This window comes from Peromyscus californicus, unplaced genomic scaffold, assembly GCF_007827085.1.
Source record: "Peromyscus californicus insignis strain IS unplaced genomic scaffold, ASM782708v3 Scaffold_23__1_contigs__length_62951481, whole genome shotgun sequence".
In the NCBI taxonomy this organism is placed as follows: Eukaryota; Metazoa; Chordata; class Mammalia; order Rodentia; family Cricetidae; genus Peromyscus; species Peromyscus californicus.
In genome coordinates, this window is record NW_026294534.1 from 51,486,138 (window position 1) to 51,507,628 (window position 21,491).

Sequence of the window (21,491 nt, forward strand, 5' to 3'; positions counted from 1 at the left end):
GGACATACTAACCAGAAAGGAAGCAGAGATGAAAGGGAGCCATAAGGACTGTGGCTTTTGGATATCTCAGAGCTACTGTTGGTCCCCAAAGGGCCTGCTGATTGCTGCTTCTCAAAACCAAGTCGCTCAACACTTGAATATGTACTGGTGTCTTTGTACAGAACTCCTGTTCTTAGTTGTGTAGTCCCAGGGACTGAACATTGGGCCATGCACATACTAGACAAGTGCTCTACCACTGAGCTACATCCTCAGTCCTCTTTTGAACTTTTTGCTTTTATATTTATTTAATCTTTGTGTATCTCTCTCTCTCTCTCTCTCTCTCTCTCTCTCTGTGTCTCTCTCTCTCTCTCTCTCTCTCTCTCTCTCTCTCTCTCTCTGTGTGTGTGTGTGTGTGTGTGTGTGTGTGTGTGTGTGATATACCTACATATGTGTGGGTGTGTGCACACTTGTGGAGGACAGGGGAGGATTTCAGTTGTCTTGCTCTATCATTTTCCATTTTATTTCTTTGACACAGGGTTTCTCACTGAATCTAGAGCCAGGCTGGTGGCTGGCTGGCAAGCCACAGTGCTTGTCCTGTCTCGGGTCCCAACAGCACTGGGGTAACAGATGACTGTAGCCATGCCCAGTTTTTTATGTTGGTACCAGGATCCAAAACTAGGTTCACGTGCCCACACAGCAAGCGTTCTGATCCACTCCATTATCTCTCCAGGTCCTCTTAGTAATCTTTGAGATTTTTATCTTGAGACAACTTCACACCAAGTTGCTCGAATTAGTCTTAAACTTGTGATTCTCTGACTTACCCTCCTAAGTAGCTGGACTTACAGGCCTGAGCCATCAGGCCTGCACCATCAGGCCTGGATCATAGGCCTGCACTATCAGGCCTAGCTTAAACATTATTATTTGAGATAATCTGCTCATGTAAGGTTATTAGGCAAAGAATTTTCATTACCTGTTTTCATCAGTCTGGAAGCGGGTAGTTGAATTTGTTCAAAGAGACAAGCGTTTGATTTAACTTTGTACGTTTAGACATCCCCCAATGAACCAGGTATTCTAGGGGAGGCTTCTCAGTGTGGTCCTACATCAGAATCATGCGGTTGAGGGGTGATATTAGTGGAGATGGCAGGAGAGGTGATTGGCTCTTTCTAACAAGCTGTGTAAGGGAAATGTATGAATCATTGATCTCTGACAACACACGCATAGAGTCAATGGCCTAGAAACATCTGGAGGAGGGTTGGTCAATCACAAAGCTTGTTCACAGGAGAACGGTTCATGCCCAGACATCTCTGCTCTAAAATGAGCCACTCAGTTTCTTGGGATGGGAGAGGTGGCTTTTTGACTCTGTATGGAATGCGACATGTCATGCAATGTGCCTGCCTCAACATTATTCACAGGATCTTTGAAAACAAACAGTTTGTCAAAAACTGGGAATTTTGGACCTATGCTGTAACCAAGATTTTTTTAAAAACCAAACAAAAATCTCAAGGCAAATCCAGACTTGCAGAAGAGAAATTATTGAGACACAAGGAAATAGTGATAAATCATTGATTTCTTAACCTCCTTGCATCATTAAGAAAATTATGCTAAAGACAGCTCACAGGCAAGCCTACACGTTCCCTTTTCCCCAGGCAAGGCTGACGTTGCATCACAGAGATCTGGTCCTTCTACAGGATTACTTTTCTCTTTTGAAGGAAAATGTTCCTTTAAATACTCTAGAACACACCCTTCCCTCTTCCGGGGCAAGGAGAAGTCTTCTGATCTTTCTAGAATAACTTGTAGGTCACTCAGACTTTACCTGTATTTTCCATTTGATCGCAATACCTGCCCTTGTGTTGTTTCTTTTTTCTTTTCTTTCTTTTTTTTTTTTTTTTTTTTTTTTCGAGACAGGGTTTTTCCAGGCCTTTCCTGAAACTCGCTCTGTAGCCCAGGCTGGCCTCGAACTCACAGAGAGACACCTGGCTCTGCATCCCAAGTGCTGGGATTAAAGGCGTGCACTACCACCGCCCGGCATGAAGTTGTTTCTAAGCAAAGTACTCTGAAACAGTTCTGATCATTCAGTCATCATTGGCAAGGTACGGTCCAAGAGAGCCTGATCGGTTCTGGCTTGACTTTTGCCATAAAGTTATGAGCACAAGATTGTCACTGATACAGGAGAAGAAAAACAAACTAAAAGTGTGTAGGTGACTTGCAAGCTGAGTTTCTCTACAAGAGTCCCTCTTACTGTTTTAAAACAGATGCGAGAAGAAAGTAATTTATATACAGTAAGTCATGGAAATTACTTTTGAACAGAAGTTACATTTTCTACCATTATAAAGGTATTTTATCCACAAAAGAAGAGAGGGATAGCATTAACATAAACAGTTTTATAAGTAGAAACCTCTTTTTATTTCTGTTCAAGCTCTAAAAGTAGCCATTAGAAGACATTCCCACACTATGCATGTTATATCATTTGTGCTCATGCATTTCTGCTCAAAACATTCTCTCTATATGCAACCTAGTATGTATATGGTAAAGTACATAACACTGCAAATTTTCCATATGATCTCAATAGTGGCTAAATTATGCATACTATTTTACAATGTGCTCTTTTCCTTTTAAAATCTAACCTAGGTATCATTCATAGTGAGATAGATTTTGCTATATAAAAGAGATAAATTTGCTCTTTTAAATAACTACACGGAATATCCATAACTAATTTTGTTGTTTCTCTATTCATTCTTTGTATGTTTGCTTTATCTTTTATTATAAGAAACACTTCATGAGATATTCTTGTACACAAGGCTTTGCTCGTTCATGAGTATGCTTGTACAGTGGGTTATAAGAAACCAAGTGGGGGAGCAAAGGATACATTTAGAATCATGTATCCTTAGACTCTCAATTATCATCAGATAGATGTGTTGAGCTAATTTCCAGTGAGCTAATTAAATAAGAGTTTAATCTTTTCACTTTTAAGACCTTGAAGAATGACTTGAATGTACACACATTTCTAATATTTTTATAAAATTATTGAAAAGGTTTATAGTCACCATCAGCAATGATTGCTAAATCTTTGTTCTTCTACAGTGTATTATCTCTCACATATCAAGTGAGGTTGGAGCAGCTGTTGGGTATCTTAGGAATCAGGATCGGGGAGCCTGAAATGAGAATTCATAAAAACCTTGCAGGAGGTTTTGAGACAGTAAGTGAGAAATGGCTAACTCCTGAAGCAGACATAGGGATTTACCATCAGAGAAACTGATTAATGCAATACAAGTAAGATAAAAAGTTGGTAGAGTATAAAATCAAGGCAATAAAGATGACCAGTAAAATCCATAGAAGTTACTTTTTATAAAAAAAAGAAGTGAATTGCAAAATAAACAAATAAGTCAACTCATTCCAAAAGTAGTAAATCAAAGACATATTTTAGAAAAAAAAGTATTGAACAGCATCCTGGATTATTGAATAATAACATGTTTTAAGAACAAGTCGTATAAATACACTGAAAATGATTGAGTTTCTTGTTGATCTGTCAGGAAATACTGTCGGGACAACAACACCACCAAGTTCATGAAACAGGATTGTCAGCAACCCCTGCACAACAGGGCCTTCGACCCAGAGTCTTTGACTTTGGAGAGTCCCGACCGTACAAGGTCTGCAGTTCTGTGAAATGTGACATCATGTGGGAAAAGAGCCCGTCAGAGGCGTCTATGAATTTATCAGCTATTCTAGAAAATTATATGGCACACCGATGACTCATGAAAGGAAAGTTTTCTAAACCATGAGAGGAAAAATCATAGTGGAAGCCAGAGAAAAATGACTTTGGTTTCTGTTCTGCCTATAGAAAATTGTCATATACGATGTGATAATCAGGAGGTATTGTTACCAAAGACATAGTAGGGGAAAGACAGTAGCAATTATATTCACGTGTTATGATATGTTATTACAACTAGGGTATTGTTCTGGATTTTTTGCAAAGTAGGATATTTGTCATCATTAAAAATTGTATAATTTAATATGCTTATTCTCAATCTAAATACAGATTCATGATAAAATGATAAAACTTAATTTGCATCCTTTAAAAAAATAAGTCTCTAACATTACATGAGCTTCAGGCACAGAAGTCAGGTCCAGGCCCGAGTGAGTTTATGAGGGTACCTCTTCGCACACATTCTTGCCAACTTTGGGTAGTAGTAAAATCTTTTCTGTGCTTGCCAATCTGATAATGCATGGTATATCTTAGCTGTTTTGGTTTATATTTCTTTAATTAGGAATCAAGCTGAACATTTTTCATGTGATTATTTTCTGTAGCTCTTCCTCTCATTATTTTTGCCTATCAGTTACCTTAAACACACACACACACACACACACACACACACACACACACACACACACATACACACAAAGTTTATCTATGGCAGTTTTGGTTAACAGGATTCATTCTTCTTCCTGTGAATTGTCTTTGAAATATTGTCCCTAGTCATTTACTAGTCATTTCATACTGATTATGATATATACATTTCTCTTCCTTTTAAAAACATAACTTTTTATTAAACTTACAAATTCACAGACATGTTTTTGCTTCTTTGATTTGGAGTCAGAGTCTAGCTATGCTGCTCAGGGTAGTTTTGGACCCCTCCCGCCTCAGCTTCCTGAGTGACGGGGTTATAGGCATGTGCCATCATATCTGGCCGTGGCAGGATTTTTGAACAAAGTAAAAGATTTATGTAAAATAGATGGATGCTTCCCGAGAGTTGACTCTAATACCTAACTTAAATCTGATAACTATAATTTCAGAAACATCAACGATCTGAACACTCAGGCTCACCATCTCCAAGCCAGAAGGATAGTGAAAGACTTTTTAAAAAATTATTATTTGAGCTATTTTTGCCTTTCTCTTTTTATTACAGAATCAAGGTATTCTGCATTTGGAATGGATGATGGAATAGGGCCGGTCTACAAGACTGTCACTTTTAATGCCAAAGAGACTCATCAAGGAGAGACAAACGACCCACGCTGATGTCCTGGGAGGACGTGCCCTGTTCTTGCTCTCCGGACTTGTCATGTCCCAGGCGCACAGCACTGGGTGCATCTGGATGAATAATTGATGCCATCCACTAAAGATGACACATGTGGAAACACATTTGTCTCACTCAGCAGCCTTAGTCACCCACTTTCCCTGCAGCTGCTTCTCACCTTATGACCCACTTCAAATGTTGCCCCCAATAAAGCCTTTTTTTTTTTGGATCCTCAAGGATACCTTATCAATGTTTTACAGCATCTCTACAGCACTCAAAGTATTCTGTTAGCTCTGTCTACTTTCTCTCCATTTGAACCATGAACTTCTTGCAGGTAGGAACTTATTTTGCTCATTTTGAAATACACAGAACTCAGACAGTTTGTCCCATGGTAGGTATGCAACACAGTTGTTTGGGATTGTGCATAGAGCCTATCATGACTGAAATGAAGAAGGAAATAGTGTTTTTCCCAACTACTAAAAGATCACCTGTTAGAGGCAGACCTACAATAACAGGATGGCAGCATGAATTGCTTGGGTGGTTACTAAAAGCAGCGTGTTTTATTGAATAGGCAAAAATAATTCACAGTGGGACCCAGTGTTATCCTTGGGTTTCTTGGATCCGGCACCTTCACAACTGAGTTCATGTCCCCATTTCCTTTCAAGAGCTGGGAGCACTGTTACTGCACACTAGAAGGACATTGCCTTGCCTTGCTGAGAGTTCACACATTTGCTCTGTATAAACACACTTTGCAAAGTGAAAACTGCTAACATTTATAGAGAGGCATGAGTTGGGCTCCAAAATGACAGTGCATGTACGTTAATAAACACTCACTCATATAATTATACATAATAAGCGTTTTGGACAAAGGCTTCAAAGTAGTTTAAGCATTTATAGCAAATGATGCTATCTGGTAGAGGAAAGCAGGTCCCGGAGGGACCAGTATACCATGTGCTTCTGGCATCGTCCCATCTGCTCATTATGTAGTACAGATCTTCTCCATAAATCATTGTGCTATGCAATAGTGTCTAGTTTATACTGTCCAAAACACAGCAGTGTTGAGAAACCTAAAATAGGCTGGTTCTTGAGTTTTAGACATACACGCTAATGCTTCATTGTTAACAATAATATTTGGCGTTGTTACAGAAACCAAGCTATTGATTCAATAGGAAAGGCAAACAGCTTCAGGCCTTACCCACTGATGCAGGTCAAGGACAGGTAAATGCTCATCTTGGGTCTTGAATGACCTAGTCAGTGCTTCTAATTCATAGTCTTTTGCTCATTTATCATTAACTTGGGAAAAAGAACCCCATCATAACTTGTTCAAATGCATTTGATCCTGAGTTGTAAAATAGACAACTCATTCACTTGGAATAGATGCCTCACTATGAAGACTCTCCTTACTTGGGATTAGTGTTCTGCAGTTCTGATACTTCTGTATAGGGTTGGTTACATATGTTACCTGAACACAGTATAGGTTAAAACTAAACGTGGTCCAGGTTCACATGCCACAGGGATATCACTGTGAACAACAGCTATAAGGCCTGACTAGTGTATTTCAGAAACTTTAAAAAAAGGTCAGTTATTGAATGTATTGGGTACTGGCTGTGCATAAAATCTTTGCAACATCATACTTCATGTTCATTTAAGCTATTTCAATTGAGGACAAGAGGTCAGTCTTCCTAGTCCTCCTCCTCCTCCTCCTCTTCTTCTTAACAAATATTACCGGAGCCAGAGTTCAAATCCAAGGAAGTCTGACTATAAATGTATGGCCTTTCTATTATTACTAATGCCTTCATTTAACTCTATGCAAGTTTTTTTTCTCTCTCTCTGAGTATATGATTCTTATGTTACCAGCATTGTATTTATGAATATTTTATAGGACCTTTGCCTTCCCTCATACATTTTTGTTATTTTGAGGCTACTTTGCAAACACTGTCTCTGCTTCCTCTGTCTAGTTAGGAATGGCAGTACCAGCTATTGTTATAGTTTGAATATAAAGTTTCTATCAAAGGTTCGTGTATTTGAACATTTGGCTCTAGTTTGATGGTGCTGTTTTGGAGGTTGTGGAAGTGATGTCGTAGGAGGTTAGCTAGTGGACATGGGTTATTACAGGCTGGCCTTTGAGAGTTCTAGTCAGGCTATGCTTCCGGTATGAGCTCTCTGCTTCTTGTCTGTGATGGCAATGTGGCCAGGCATTTCATGCTCCCCTGGCCACCATCAGGATACTTTCTACTGACACGCCTTCCCTCTACAGGTGAGGCCAAGTAGACCATTCCTCCATTGGTTGCTTCTGAGAGCTATTCTCACACACATGAGAAAAAAAATAGCTAATACATCTGGAGACCAGGGTTCAAATTGTCTCCACATTTTTGCTAATCTTTCACATGTGGTGTCTGTACCCATCTCTGTTCCTTTACTCAGACATTCACTAGTAACTCACAGGTGAATTACACAAGTCCTTTTCATTCCTATTTACACAATTATTTCTTTTCCTTCTCTCTTTTGTCAAAGGCTGCCCTGTTCTTTAAATTAATTAATAACAGAGTCATTTGGGGGGGAAGGGGAAGCCATAGATAGGTTGCTCATGCCTCAATGGATGACAGCACGTGTGTACATATCAACAGAATTAATTGAACTTAATAGATTTAAAAATGACCATATAAAGTTGGGAGGAAGATGAGAGATATGTTACAGGGAACAGAGAGAGCTGGAGGGAGGATTCAGGGGATGGACATGATCAAGATACATTATATAGATGTATAAAATTTTCAAGTAAAAATAAAATTTAAAAAGAAAACAAAGAACCAATTCTTTTCTTTTAACTTCTGCCTCTTCTAATTTGTGTCAAGAGTTTTCCTCATCGTGACTGACAACTGTGACGTTAACTGTGAAGGGCTTTGATGACACCTGCAACCAAGAGAGATTAATGTGCAGAACTCTGAAACTGTCAAGATGTGTTTTTTTTCCCCCATCAACCTCCACTAAGCTTATAAGATGTCTTCTCAATAGCATAGTACTTCCTAAAAGTACTAAAGAATGACTTCTGTTGATACCTTAAAATTTAATGGTTACAATCTTAAGAGATTTTCTCCTGTTTTTCCATTTTAATCACATGTGTATGCAGACTGCCCAAAGTTATGACATAAGTGGGATCTTTGGCACCCAATTTGAGCATTGCTTCTGAAAGAGAGAAATGTCTAGTTCCAAAAAACTGTCTGAAACACAGTAGTTTTTAAAGCCGAGGACTCCTCGTGTTCACTCTTTGCAGCAATGCCGTTTCTGATTGGTTGTCTGCAGACCAGTTTTCCTGTGGGATGCTCCTGCCTTCTCGCCCCATTCTCATTCAGTTTCTGCGAGAGGTTGAAGTGTCAGAGAAAGTGTGCAGGGAAAGCTTGATACTTTCTGTTATTGATCTAGATTTCAAATCCAAGTTATTGATTGGCCATGGTTTTATCATGACTCTCTCTTCCCTTTTATCCTGGTAACTGGTAATCTCTTCATTCACTAAACATCTATTTTTGAGCTGAATAGAAAGAAAAGAGCCAGAGCCCAGAGGATTTCTCTTATGCTCTTTAATTAGAGAGAGGTTGCAGAGAGTAGCCTTTAATTGTTTTTTTTTTTTTTTAAAGCTTAGAAGTAGAGACTAAAACTTAGAAGAATGGAGAGGGGATCCACATGGAAATGAGAAGTTAGAGTAACCATAAACACATGGAAATATCCTATCATGATTTTTAAAAACCCAATAGTGACCAATAAAAGAGAAAATTATAAGGGAGATGGTGAGATAGTCCTTTCAACAGCGGCTGAATTCATTTGGTTTATCCTAACAATTTTTGCATGGTTGGTCACTTTTTAAAGGCAGGGGGTCAACTGCATTTTGTTCTCATGTCAATCTCAGAAGCAAAGCCTGGGTTCAGGTGAATATCATGGTCCTAGACATGGAGGCCTCTTCAAAATTTTATAGCACATATCTGTCAGGACAATGACCTGGATTCCTCTTCAAGTCTGGTCCTGTAGGACTTGTTGTCCCATGGAGTATAATAACACTATTATTTTTGTCTTGGCTTATAGACAGGTCAGGCTAAAAGGAGTTTTTTTTTTAATTTAATACTTCAAGTTGCTACCTTTGAAAGGGCGATATGGAATCTGAGCAATAAATCATAATAAAGAAGAGTTAGTATCAAATAGAGAAATCAAGTATGACACTTGACCTTGATGTATTTTCTAAAACTTGATCTACAGGTCTGAGAATTCTTGAATCTTAGCAGCAGATTCATTTATTAATTTTTACATTAATTTTTTAACAATTGCTTTTTAGGGCACACTTTTTTTTAATACAACTTAATCAGTATTTTTTAAGACTCAAAATGAAAACACTTCCACATATTTAAGGTTCTAAGTAGAATTTCTCCTGATTTGGGGATGGTATTTTTCCATGAAAACTCAGTTCTCTTATATATGTTTGCTATGTGTTATTAGGAATTCTCCTCATGAACTTTTTCAGTCCATATAAAATACTTACTATCACAACAGTAATCATCTCCTTTCTTAGTTTACATCCAAATGATGGAAATTACTTCTCAAACAAGTGCCTTGAATTACTTTAAAGCCTTCTCTTATTCCCCTTTCTCCAAAGAAAACATTTAGCATCAGAAGCTAATTATCAATACCATATTCAGTCCTTAACCAAAAAAGAAAGTCTCAATAAGATCTTCTTTTAGGAAATGAAATATAAGATTTCAAGTAAGGAATTTTCAACAAAGAATCATGCCTAAGTTGAACTTCTCAAAGCATAGTTTAAAGAATACAGCAATATTATATAGAAACAGACTTAATCATATGTTAAAACTAAGTTCAGTGAATTTCCCAGGTGATGCTCAGGGACGTAGGTGAAGTGTCCATGAAGCTCAGTTTGTTGTGGTGTTTAGAGGGAATGCACAGTGATAAAGATGGTGACTGTTTCCACTGAGTATCTCCTACACACCAGCTTGATTATATTTCCATACCTCTGATTCTCACAGCAAAGTTTTAGGGAGGTGTTATGATCTCCTTTTTCTCTGGGTCGTTGGGATTGGGACCTATCCCTGCTTTGTGTCACTCATCTTACTCACTTGTTCTTGAAGTAGCTCTGATGCCCTTGTGTGGGAGTGGACTGTTGCAGTCTCTCTCCTGGAAAGAGGTGGAAAGGTGAAGACAGTAGATTGATTGACAGCCCCTACTCCATACTCCTTCTGCATAAACACACAATGCTCTTCTTCACTTATTTCACCTCATTCTTCCCTCCATGATGTTCTGTCCATTTGAGTCAAAGTACAGACTTGCTTAGTTATATATTAGGTTAGCTATTACCAAGACTCTGATGCACACCACAGCCAGTCCCTGGACATATAGTCCATAGAACTAGAGCATTATCACAAAGACATTTATTTTTACTAGAATAACAAAATTCAAAACCATATGGCCTGCTACTTAAAATATACTAAGTGTTTGATAAATGATATAAATAAAAGCATATTAGTGCTATGTTACTATACACAAAGAAAGTACTATATTTATGGATTTCTCATGTTATTCTAATGGTGTGGTACTAACTGGTCTTGGAATTTTTTTTTTTCTGAGGAAGAGCATTTTATTTGTTGGAAAAAAATACTTAGATATTCATTAGAGACTAGCTGACATTAAGACTTACGGAACAGTTAAGCCTGGTCACACTGGGGAAAGAATTTGGAGTTAAGTGTGCCAGTTTTGGAGGCTCTGGCAAATTGTCCCAGAACTTAAATAGACTTCCTTGTAAAACCTGGGGAAGAGCTGGTTTTAGATTCAGGGTGACATGGGACAAAACAGAGGCAGCTCGTGTGCATGTTGACCGGAAGTAAAATGGATCACCAGAGAAAAAGCACTGGCTGGGATTTCTCAGAAACCTTCAAGAACGTTAGCCTTTTTAATACTTGGCATGGGATAGGGGGCCTACTGGGCTTTATTATTACAGTTTCAGAAGAGTCTCTGACGGAATCTGGATTTCAGTACAGTTTAGCAGCAGACCTCTCATCCTTAAGAACTCCCCAGACTTTCCTTTCCCAACAATAACAGAGTATCATCTCTGGATTAGACATTTCAGCTTGTTTCTCCTTCTCTTGAGCTTTCTGTACTGGTGGGAGGTGCCAATGGGTCCAGTGGATCGAGGGACCCCCAAGAAAGGTCTCAAGGTTATAAGGCCCTAGTCTGTGAAGCAGACGCATTGATAGTCACAGGAGGAAATGGATATGGAATAGCTTTAAAAAAGAGATGACTCAGAATTCTGACTCAGAGGGATTTGGGCCAATTTCTGATCTCATCCTGGAGTCTCACAGCACCTGGGCTTTCCTTGGAGTTCTCCTATCTAGACTGAGTTTAGGACACACCTGTCTGGCCCAGAGGGGATAAGCTGAGGAGTGAGAACTGTACTTCTAGTGGAATGCAGCTGCTCCCATTAGATCAGACAGGGGATCAGACTGATAACTTCTAGAAGCACAGATTATCATACTTCCAATCAGGAAAAACAAACTCTGGCACATTTAAGCACTGCTAAAGAAACACAACCTTTGCCAGTTTGGGGCCAGCTTCTATGAACCAGTTCATTTCTGCTCGAAGGTAACCTGTTTCACTAGAAACATCATGTTACCTACAGTTGTCGTTTCAAGAAACCTTGGCTTTAAGTTTGACTTTTGGCGCAAATGTAAAATCTCATCGTTAAGGAGCAGATGAAGATCTGGGAAATTACAAAAGTCACCTTGCTCAAGGTTGTGGGTTTTGTGTTTCCTGGAAGGGAATGTCTGAAGGAAGAAATTAGTTGAAGGCAAATAATTTTCCTCGAAGAAATTTCTGGTAGAATTATAACACGCTATTTTCAAAACATTGCTTGTACTTTTTACACTCAAAGATGGTTTTGTGAAGTAACCTGAGAAGTATCGTACGCCTGCCCCCAAAGTTTCCAAAGTTATTTCTTTGTGTTGTAACTAGAGCCTGCCCCAAATGTTTCTAAGGTTATTTCTTTCTTCCGTTAACATCTGCAGACATCCCACCTGGGGTTGCCTGGATAGCTGGCTTCAGGGTGCTCTGACTTCCCTTGAACTCTCAGTATCATGAGTCTGTTTGTAGCTCCAGGAGTTTAGCCCCATGGGGTTTTTCTGCAACTAAACTCCCAGGGCTACCAATGATCCTGGGAGGAATCTGGGCATGGAATCAGTAGGGAAGAAAAGCAAATCAATGACTCAGAATTGCGCAAGTGTCTGAGATCACTGTTGATAGGAACGGACACTCCACAGGCATTCCCAGACCACATGGAGACCGACCCAAATCCATCAGCATCAGATTCACCTTAGGGATGACTCAATTCTATTTCTGCCTAAATGACTGATCCGGGGAGAGACATCAGGAAATGAGCCTCTCAGGACAGTCCTGGGGGTCTTATCTCCCACCCACAATTCTTTCCCACTTGCAATCTCAATTTACCACTTGACCTCAGCTTATGTGCCCTCTCTGTGTTCTTTACTTAGAGTCATCTGAACACTAGTAGGGCAACTGGAAACTGTGCTTTTGCTGTGGAGAATTTTGCCAACCAGTATTGTAAACTCTTGTTTGGGAAAGGGGAGACGGGGAAAATCTTACTCCTCAGTAGAGCTGGCTAAGAGAATTGGTATACTCAAAGAGCAATGGAGTACAGAAAAAAAACTGCTGGCAGAGGTTAACCTTAACCATTCCCAAGGCCATGCGTGGTTGGAAAAAATGGAAAAGTTGGGAGATGTTGGTATCACTGTGCTTCATAACCGCTGTCACATCTAACTCCTGGGCTCTGAAGCCTCTCTGAGCTTTTGAGTTCCTGGCAGAGCCTATGCTGAACAGTTTTTCTAGAGAAATTTGGTGAGCTGTCTGCTGCTGTAGCCAAGCGGGGCTGCTACTGAATGATGTAAGCAGTTGCTTTCTTTCAAGAGCAAAAGCAATTTGATGCATCCTAGCAGACTAAGTCAAAGGGGGAAAGTATTTCAGTTTGTATGCAGTTGTTTGTGTACCACCATCCCTTTCAGACAGGAGATCATGTAGTAGCCTTGAACTCATTATAAAATTTAGGATAATCTTGAACTTCTGATGTTCTTGCCTCTACCTCAGGCTAGGATTCCAAGCATGTACAATGAATACCTGGTTCAGGAAGGAATTAAACCCAGGGCTTTGTACATGTTAGGTAGACATTCTACCAGCTAAATTTCATCCTTAATTATTCCCAGATCCCTATACTCTTGAAGACTTTCCCAGCAGCTAGCATCTGAAGGCTTAATGTATTGTGGCTCATAAGGATATACCAGGGTTCCCTAACTTAGTGCTCCTAACATCTGAGGTGCACAGGGACTGAGTGATGGCGGAGTTACCAGTGTGTTGTGGTATCTTCAGCAGCCTTGCTGTTGTTCGCTTGTTACACACCAGTAGTTTCTCCTAATATTGACAACCAGACATTGACAAATGCCTGGGGGTGTGGTGATGATCTGTCACAGATATTGATAACCTATCACCCCATGGCTGTTCTGCCACAGATATTGATAACCTATCACCCCATGGCTGTTCTGCCACAGATGTTGATAACCAATCACCCCATGGCTGTTCTGCCACAGATGTTGATAAACAATCACCCCATGGTTGTTTTGTTATGGTTGTTGATAACCAATCACCCCATGGCTCAAGATGCTCCTTTGCCTTGAAGCAACATTTGATTTTTCTTAAGGAAATCTAGGAGAAAACATTTTAAACGCTACAAAAGAATTAGTGGCAAATCAAGAGCTTAGGGTAATAGGAAGGGTTAAAACAGCCCCAGTGTTTAAATTAGGTCTGTTCCTTAATCTCAAGAAGCAAAACCCCCAGGAATCGACAAGCTACTGTTAGGATCATTGGGGTGTTTGATTAGGATTGATATCTGGAAATTGATTCAGGTTACATTTTAGCTTGGTAAATCCACAAATCTCTGGCTATCTCAGTTTTACTAGATCTTAAGTAAATGTATAGATTGGACCCTCTGTTTTCTTTCCCAAATTCTTAGGAGAACAACAATAGCAAGTCTAATTTGGGTCAGTTTCCAGGTAAAGGTCAACTTTGGGTTGTGCTAGGAAAAGAACTCTCAAGCTGGGGCTCCACTGTGAAGTTCAATACGCATATTCTCTGTGCTCTTAAGAGAGGAATTGCTGTGTAAGTTTGGGCCATTTCCAGTCCCTAATGGTTTACCATGACTTTGGAGAATATTAAAATCAGTGGGTAGAGGAGGATCTCAGCTTTCCTTTCTTCCAGGGTTGAAAATAATACCATGATGGGTTCTACTTGGGTAGAAAGCAACCTCCCACCCCCATTCCCCCATAACCACAGTCTCTTGAGGATGAGGAAAAATGATGGGCTATACTGTAACTTTGTTCAAGTGCTCAAAATTCTGACTAACTCATATTTTTTTTTTTAAAACATTTCTGTTTAGTTTCAGAAAAAAATGATAGAGTATAACTCAACAATCAGTACTTACATGGCAGTTTCTGCATAGAGATCTATTAAGAGCATCACTGTACTGACTTCCGGGGAATGGAATTTATCTAGTCAAAGATGTCTTCCTGACATTCTATCAGCAGGAAGGACCCTACAGCCGGCGCTTTCAAATGGTATGTCACCATGAGAAAATGGCAAATCTGCTCTCTCAGGAATCCAGAGAGGATCCCCTTACAAGGTTCTTCCTACGCTCTGAAAACTTAGATCACTAGAGTGCATAGGCCACCCCAGGCTGAGGAGAGGTTCAGCAGGCATCATGTTCACATGCTCCCTCAGCTGGTGTCTCAGAAAACAACAACCTGCTCGTCCTACTGCTCTTGTGTGCCTCGAGTTAAATGCCATGATAGGGGCATGCGCGGTGCTGGACTAGGAACAGGCTCCTAGTCTTGCACAAGTTCCACTTTCATTGAAGAGTTCTCTTGTGCGTAACCATTGCTCCACAGGTGAGCTACGGAAGGGTTTTTCTTGGTTGTTCACAAAGAATCTTTGTGATGTTGGGTTAATGGAGAGGGAGCAATTTCAAATCTCATTTCTGGGACAACAGAAATCAGCCCTTTTCCGTGGACAACAGAAGTCAACCACAGTATAGCGGAAGACATGATTTGAGTCACATCTCTGATGTCCTCATCTGTGAAATACATCAATAATGTCTCAGGTCTTCCCTCCCTCCCCACCCCTCCCCCCATGACAGGATTATGCATAGATATGCACATTCACATCAGTCCCAAGACACTGTGATAACCAAGCAAGATGATGGCCATGGAATTACCTGGAAAATGGCCACATGTTACGGATTCAAAACTATGACCCCTCCCTCCTCTCCTCCCGATCCCCCCTCCCCTCTGCCCGCCTCATCCACTCCTCCTCTGTTTCTGTTTATGCTTTGTTGACACCTATAGAAACATCTTTTTAAAGTATCTATCTTCTTTTGTTCACACTAGCTAAGTTGAATATTTATCAGAGAGATCTGTTTATAGTCTTATATCGGGACTAGTATAAAAGAGCCAGGGGCAGGAGGGTCTTCCAGTACCCACACCAGATCAACATGCATTTCCTTTGTACATTTCGGTGGGTATTTTGTTGAAGGAGCGTGCTCTTCACCACTCTTGGAGCCTGGCTTAGAATAAATGTTTGTTCTGGGAGTAAAGGAAGATCTATTATACAACAACTTTCCATCAAACGAGCCTCTGTAAGTCTAGCCACGTTCTCAGCCACCAGAGGCTTTTCCATCACACATGGTCCCCATTTGAATGCTCATATTCAGAAACACAGCTGGGCGAAACGGAAGCCCCCTCCTTTTTGGATGGCAGACCCAAACCACAGATTGCAATAGAGGCCGTTGAAACAATGCTTCTGACATGCTTGGTGATTAAGACAGAAGACAATTCTTTAGATGTTTTAAAGGCGACATGTACTTTATGGACACCATTTTTCATTAAGTGAATCACACAAATTAGGAGTGTTAACACACATTATAATGAAGGATTAAGCAAAAAATTCAAATTAAGAAGTAATTGTTTTTGGTTGAAGTCCAATTGAAAGGATTCATGGGAACATTTCCTTAAATTTATATGTGTTTAATGACAGACCCAGTAAAGGTAGGCCCTCTCATACGTGATGATGGTTCTGTAACTGCTGGTGTTCCCAAGCAGTCTTCACCACCAGAATGAGAGGCTCAGCAGGAGGAGGTTGATGCTTTGCAACAACCAGAAGTTATTGATTTTAATTGCTTTAAATTAAACTTGATCAAGGAGGGTAAAGAGTTGAGGGTCTGTGGGTACTGTGCAAACTAAGCAAGATGTTATGTCAATTTTGCATGTGATGGGTTTGGATTCTGAAAAACCGCACAGGGTTGGAACAAGATAAGTGAGATGTGCATGGAATCTGATATTTATTGGTGCTAACTTTGTGCCAGACACTTTGTTAGCCAGGCTACATGTCATCTCATTACTTTCTAGACTCCCAAACACAGCATTTCATGCTTCTTATTTCAGTGATGAAAAATCTGAGTTTCTGAAAACATGTGCTTACTGGGATTGGTGGAGTTAGGGTGGAATTTATGTACTCTTCAGCAGTGGGAACCACACTGCCTTTGTCTATGAAAGCATGGGGAAAAGAGAAGTTGAAGGGAACAGACATGAAGAATAGGTTTGGTAAACTGATGAGGTCTCAGTGGCCCCTGGATCAAAGTAGAAATGTAATAAAAACCCATTTGTGGCCGGGCGGTGGTGGCGCACGCCTTTAATCCCAGCACTCAGGAGGCAGAGCCAGGTGAATCTCTGAGTTCGAGGCCAGCCTGGGCCACAGAGTGAGTTACCGGAAAGGCGCAAAGCTACACAGAGATACCCTGTCTCAAAAAACCAAAAAACAAAACAACAACAACAACAAAACCATTTGTGGCAAAAGATGAACAGATCACACAAGTGCCTCAACAATGGAGGAAATTTTAACCTATGTAGCCTTATTTAGAAAAGCATTTCAAGTGAATTCTGCCCTGATTCTCTTTACTCAACTCACGTAGACTGATAGGAGGATTGTAGGTCTTTGCGGGTGAAGTCAGAGAAGGAAGTTAGCTTGGTAGACAAAATATGGCAGCTGTGTAATCTATGATCTTACTCCTCAAAGTGGACAGAAGAGCAGCAGCAGCGTCAGTCACTGTAGGGATTCTAAGGAATGTAGATTGAGCCCCAGTTCAGACCTCCTCTGAATCTGCTTCTAACAAGTGCCGAAGGAGATCTGTGCACCCATCAGGGTTGAGAGCGGACAAAGGAGACAACTTTGGAGTTGCAGCATCATCTACTGACTTCTGTCTCTTCTTCAAATTACTTTAAATGCAATCTTGTTTTAATCCATCCACAGCATAGCCTGATCAAAATACTCTAAGAATCCCATTTGCTTATATAGTTTCTCATCTTCTGCCATTCCCAGTAAAGAACAATGAAATGTCTCTAAATTTCATTTATACACATTCTACTTGGGTCTTCTCTCTTGTTCCTAAAATTTGTTAATATATACTGTAGAGTTGAAATACAAAGAGTTATAGTCTTACCAGCAATAAAAATGTGTATTAATGAGTACAATATGAAGTTATTATTATCATTTGTTGGCTCCAGTCCCTCACAATATTTACTTGACATTAAAGTACTGGAATCAAGAAGTATGATTTTGTTCAAGTGAAATGTGGGAGTCCTTCATGAACCAGGAATGAGCTTCTTTGGTTTATGGCAACAATGAATATGATATGTATTTCATAAACAAAATATAATCAAGCCAAATCCAACAGTACACTAAAAGGATCACATACTACAATTAAATGATATTCATCCATGAATTAAGAGTGACCCAACTTAAAAATCAATTCATGTCACGTACTTCATTAACAGAACGAAGACCAAAAACCATACAGTCTTTTCACTAGATGTAGAAAAAGCACTTGACAAAATTCACCATTATTTTCTGATAATGACACATCAGGAATAAGAGGACTGTACTTCAACATAATGAAGGAAAATGCAAAACAAGATCACAACTAATATTTAGTAGTAAGCTGAAAGCATTTCATCCAAGATTGGGGTGGGAGAAGCAATGATGCTCACTATTGCCACTTCTGTTAAATACAGTGTTGGAAGTCTTAGCTACAGAAATTAGACAAGAAAAATAAATAAAAGCATCTCAAGTCAGAAAGAAAATCATCTATTTTCAAGTGATGTGATGTAACATATTATTCACTCTACGAGATTACAAATCTAGAGACTATATACTCATAAACGTGCATATATGTGTATATACATGATCGCACATGTACATACATATGAGCACACATGCACACACACACACACACGAGCACACATGTTCACACATACACATGTGCACACACGATTACAAACACATACAAACATACACACACATGAGCACACACAGATGCAGACAGCTGGAACCAATACATACAGAAAAGTTCCAGAAAATAAAATCAGTACACAAAAATCAGGTATGCTTCTTTATGCTAGTGATGAGATGTCTGAAAGATTAATAAAGTAAACCTAGTCACAACAGCATTAAAAAGAATGAAATACTTAGGAATAAATTTAATAGTGGTCAAAGATCTAAACATTGAAAAATACAAACTGAGCTGGGTAGTGGTGCACACCTTTAATCCCAGAACTCAGGAGGCAGAGGCAGGTGATCTCTGAGTTTGAAGCCAGCCTGGTCTATAGAGTGGGTTCAAGGACAGACAAAGCTACACAGAGAAACCTTGTCTTGAAAAAAAAAAGAAAAAAAGGAAAGAAAGAAAAATATAAAACAATAATGAAAGAAATTAAAGAAGACAGAAATAAGTGGATTTGAAAACACAAGGTTATTAAAATGTCCATATTACTTAATAGATCTCTACAGGTTCAATATAATTCTATTGAATTTCCTTAAAGCCATACAGACCCTGTGCAAGCAAGTTTGAACAAGAACAAATTAGAGGCATTGAAACTACTTGGCTTCAAAATATATCACAGATCTTCAATAAATAAAAGAACATGGTACAGGCATGGAAAGAGAGGTACGGAGTGATGGGATAGAATGCAGAGACCAGTAGTGTCTCCTCAACCCCCATACTGTCAAAGGGGCGAAGACCACACATGGGGAAAGGTAACTGTTTCAATAAACGGTGACTGGAAGAAATGGATACCCAACACATTCAGAAGAGTAAAGACTGTTGTCTCACACAAAATACAAAAAGCCAAATCAAATGGATTAAGGACAAGATGTAAGACCCAGAAGAGTGAAACCATCAGAAGGAATAATACAGGTTAAACAAACAGACAAACAAACTGACGGTGGTCTAGGCAAAGATGACTTTATTAATGGATTTTTAGTATTTGCACATATGATCATTGCACTTTGCTCATATTTGCACCCCCATGTGAGCCTCTTGATGATCTACCTCTGCCACCCGGCTAATGACTTTTTTATGAATCAGAAAGCACAGACAACAATCCCACACATGGCCAAGTGGGATTGCAATGAATGAAAAGCTTCTGAAAAGGAAGAAAAAGGGTCTATCAAGAGTGATCGACAACCCAAAGAGTGAGAGGACAGTATTTATAAACCGTATATTTGATAAGAAATTATTATGTGTAACACATGAAGACTTCAAAACAAGTCAATAGCAAGAAGGTAAAAATCAAAGAATACCAAACAAAATATGAGAAAACAAACAACCCCAGATCTAAAATAGAGGCAAAGGGGTAATCATTTTTCCAAAAAGACAAACAAATGCCCAAAATGTATATAAGTGCCTGACTTTACCAATCATCAGGAAAATGCAGATAAACATGACAAGGACATATCATCTTCACCCCCACCTCTAGGATGACCAGAGAGTCAAGGTAGATAGGTGTTGGTGACCATAGGGACAAAAGGAATCCTGTCCAGTGTTGATAGCAATGTAAGTAGATTATGGAAAACAGTGTGGAAGTTCTTCAAGTATTCAGAATGAAATTACCACATGATCTCACAGTTCTCTTTCTGGGTATATAGAGACCCAGGATCCAGAAGGAAATGAAACCAGTATTCTGAGGCAATATCCAAGATCACATGATCACTGCAGCAGTATTCACAGTAGCAGAGATCTGGAAACAACCAAAGTGCCTATTGATCTTAGTTTGTGTACATACAACAGTTGGTGTTCAGAAAATGACGAACTCACTGAATGGCACAGGTCTCAGAACATATACCCTGTCATTTAGGGAGGTATGATCTTACACAGACCATGGAATATGTATGTTCCTGAATTACAGTGGTTCAACTTATGCCTTTTTGATCTTATGAACTTGCATTATCAACATGCACGCAGTATTAATCATTCTTTGAACCTTGAATTTTTATCTTTTCCTGGCCTAGTGACATGTTACAGCACTCTCCCTGAGTGTCTGGCAGCAGCAACCAGCTGCAGCTCTCAGGCAACCGCTCAAGCACATGAATAAACAGCTCATATATACCATAGAGCTCATCATTGCTGAGCTGCGGCGCTCTGTAGTCTAGGATCATTAGCTGAGTGTTTGGCTTATGATACTTTCAATTTATGATGGGTTTATTGGGATGCAATCCCATGTTAAATTGAGAGGCAGATTTGTTACACACACAGTGTAAAAAGAGAGAAAGAAGGCCATTTACAGCCACCCAGATTGGCCTGGAGGTCAGTATGCCTAGGAAAATAAACCAGGACAAGTATTGCACTATCTAATGCATGCAATTTGAAAAAGTCAAACTGATAAAAGCAGAGAAGGGAATGGTGGTTACCAGGGAGATGAGGATGATGGGGAAATGTGGTCAAAGAGGACAACATTTCAGATAAGTGGGATGAAAATGTTCCAGAGATCTAATATGTAGTATGGTGGCTGTGGTCAATAACACTGGGTTGTGAACTTGAAACCCGCAAAGAGAGTAATTCTTAAGTGTTCTCACCACACAGTGAAAGTCATAATTATGATATTTAATGATTATTTTAATAACTTGACCATGGCAATCATGTCAGAATTAACAAGTATATTGGAAGATCACATTGTGTAATTTAAACATATACAATTGTCAAAATAGAATTCTGAACATATTTTTAACATTATTCTTAATGTTAGCTAGGAAGAAATTTTGAACTGTGTTTGATGTAATAAAATTATGTCAATAAGGCAACAAAGATTAATTTTTCTATAGGGATGTAAACAGGATCTATTGCTGACATTATTTTTTCCTCTAAATATTTATTTTAGAAATATTAGCCTAGCTCTTTCCCGTCGTGTGTGTGTGTGTGTGTGTGTGTGTGTGTGTGTGTGTGTGTGTGTAGGGGAGTATATCTGTGTAGGTGTACTGTGCATGCACATGTAGAGAACAAAGACTGATATCCAGTATAAAACATAAAAGACTTCCAACTAAAAAATATTCCAGGTCCAGATGGAT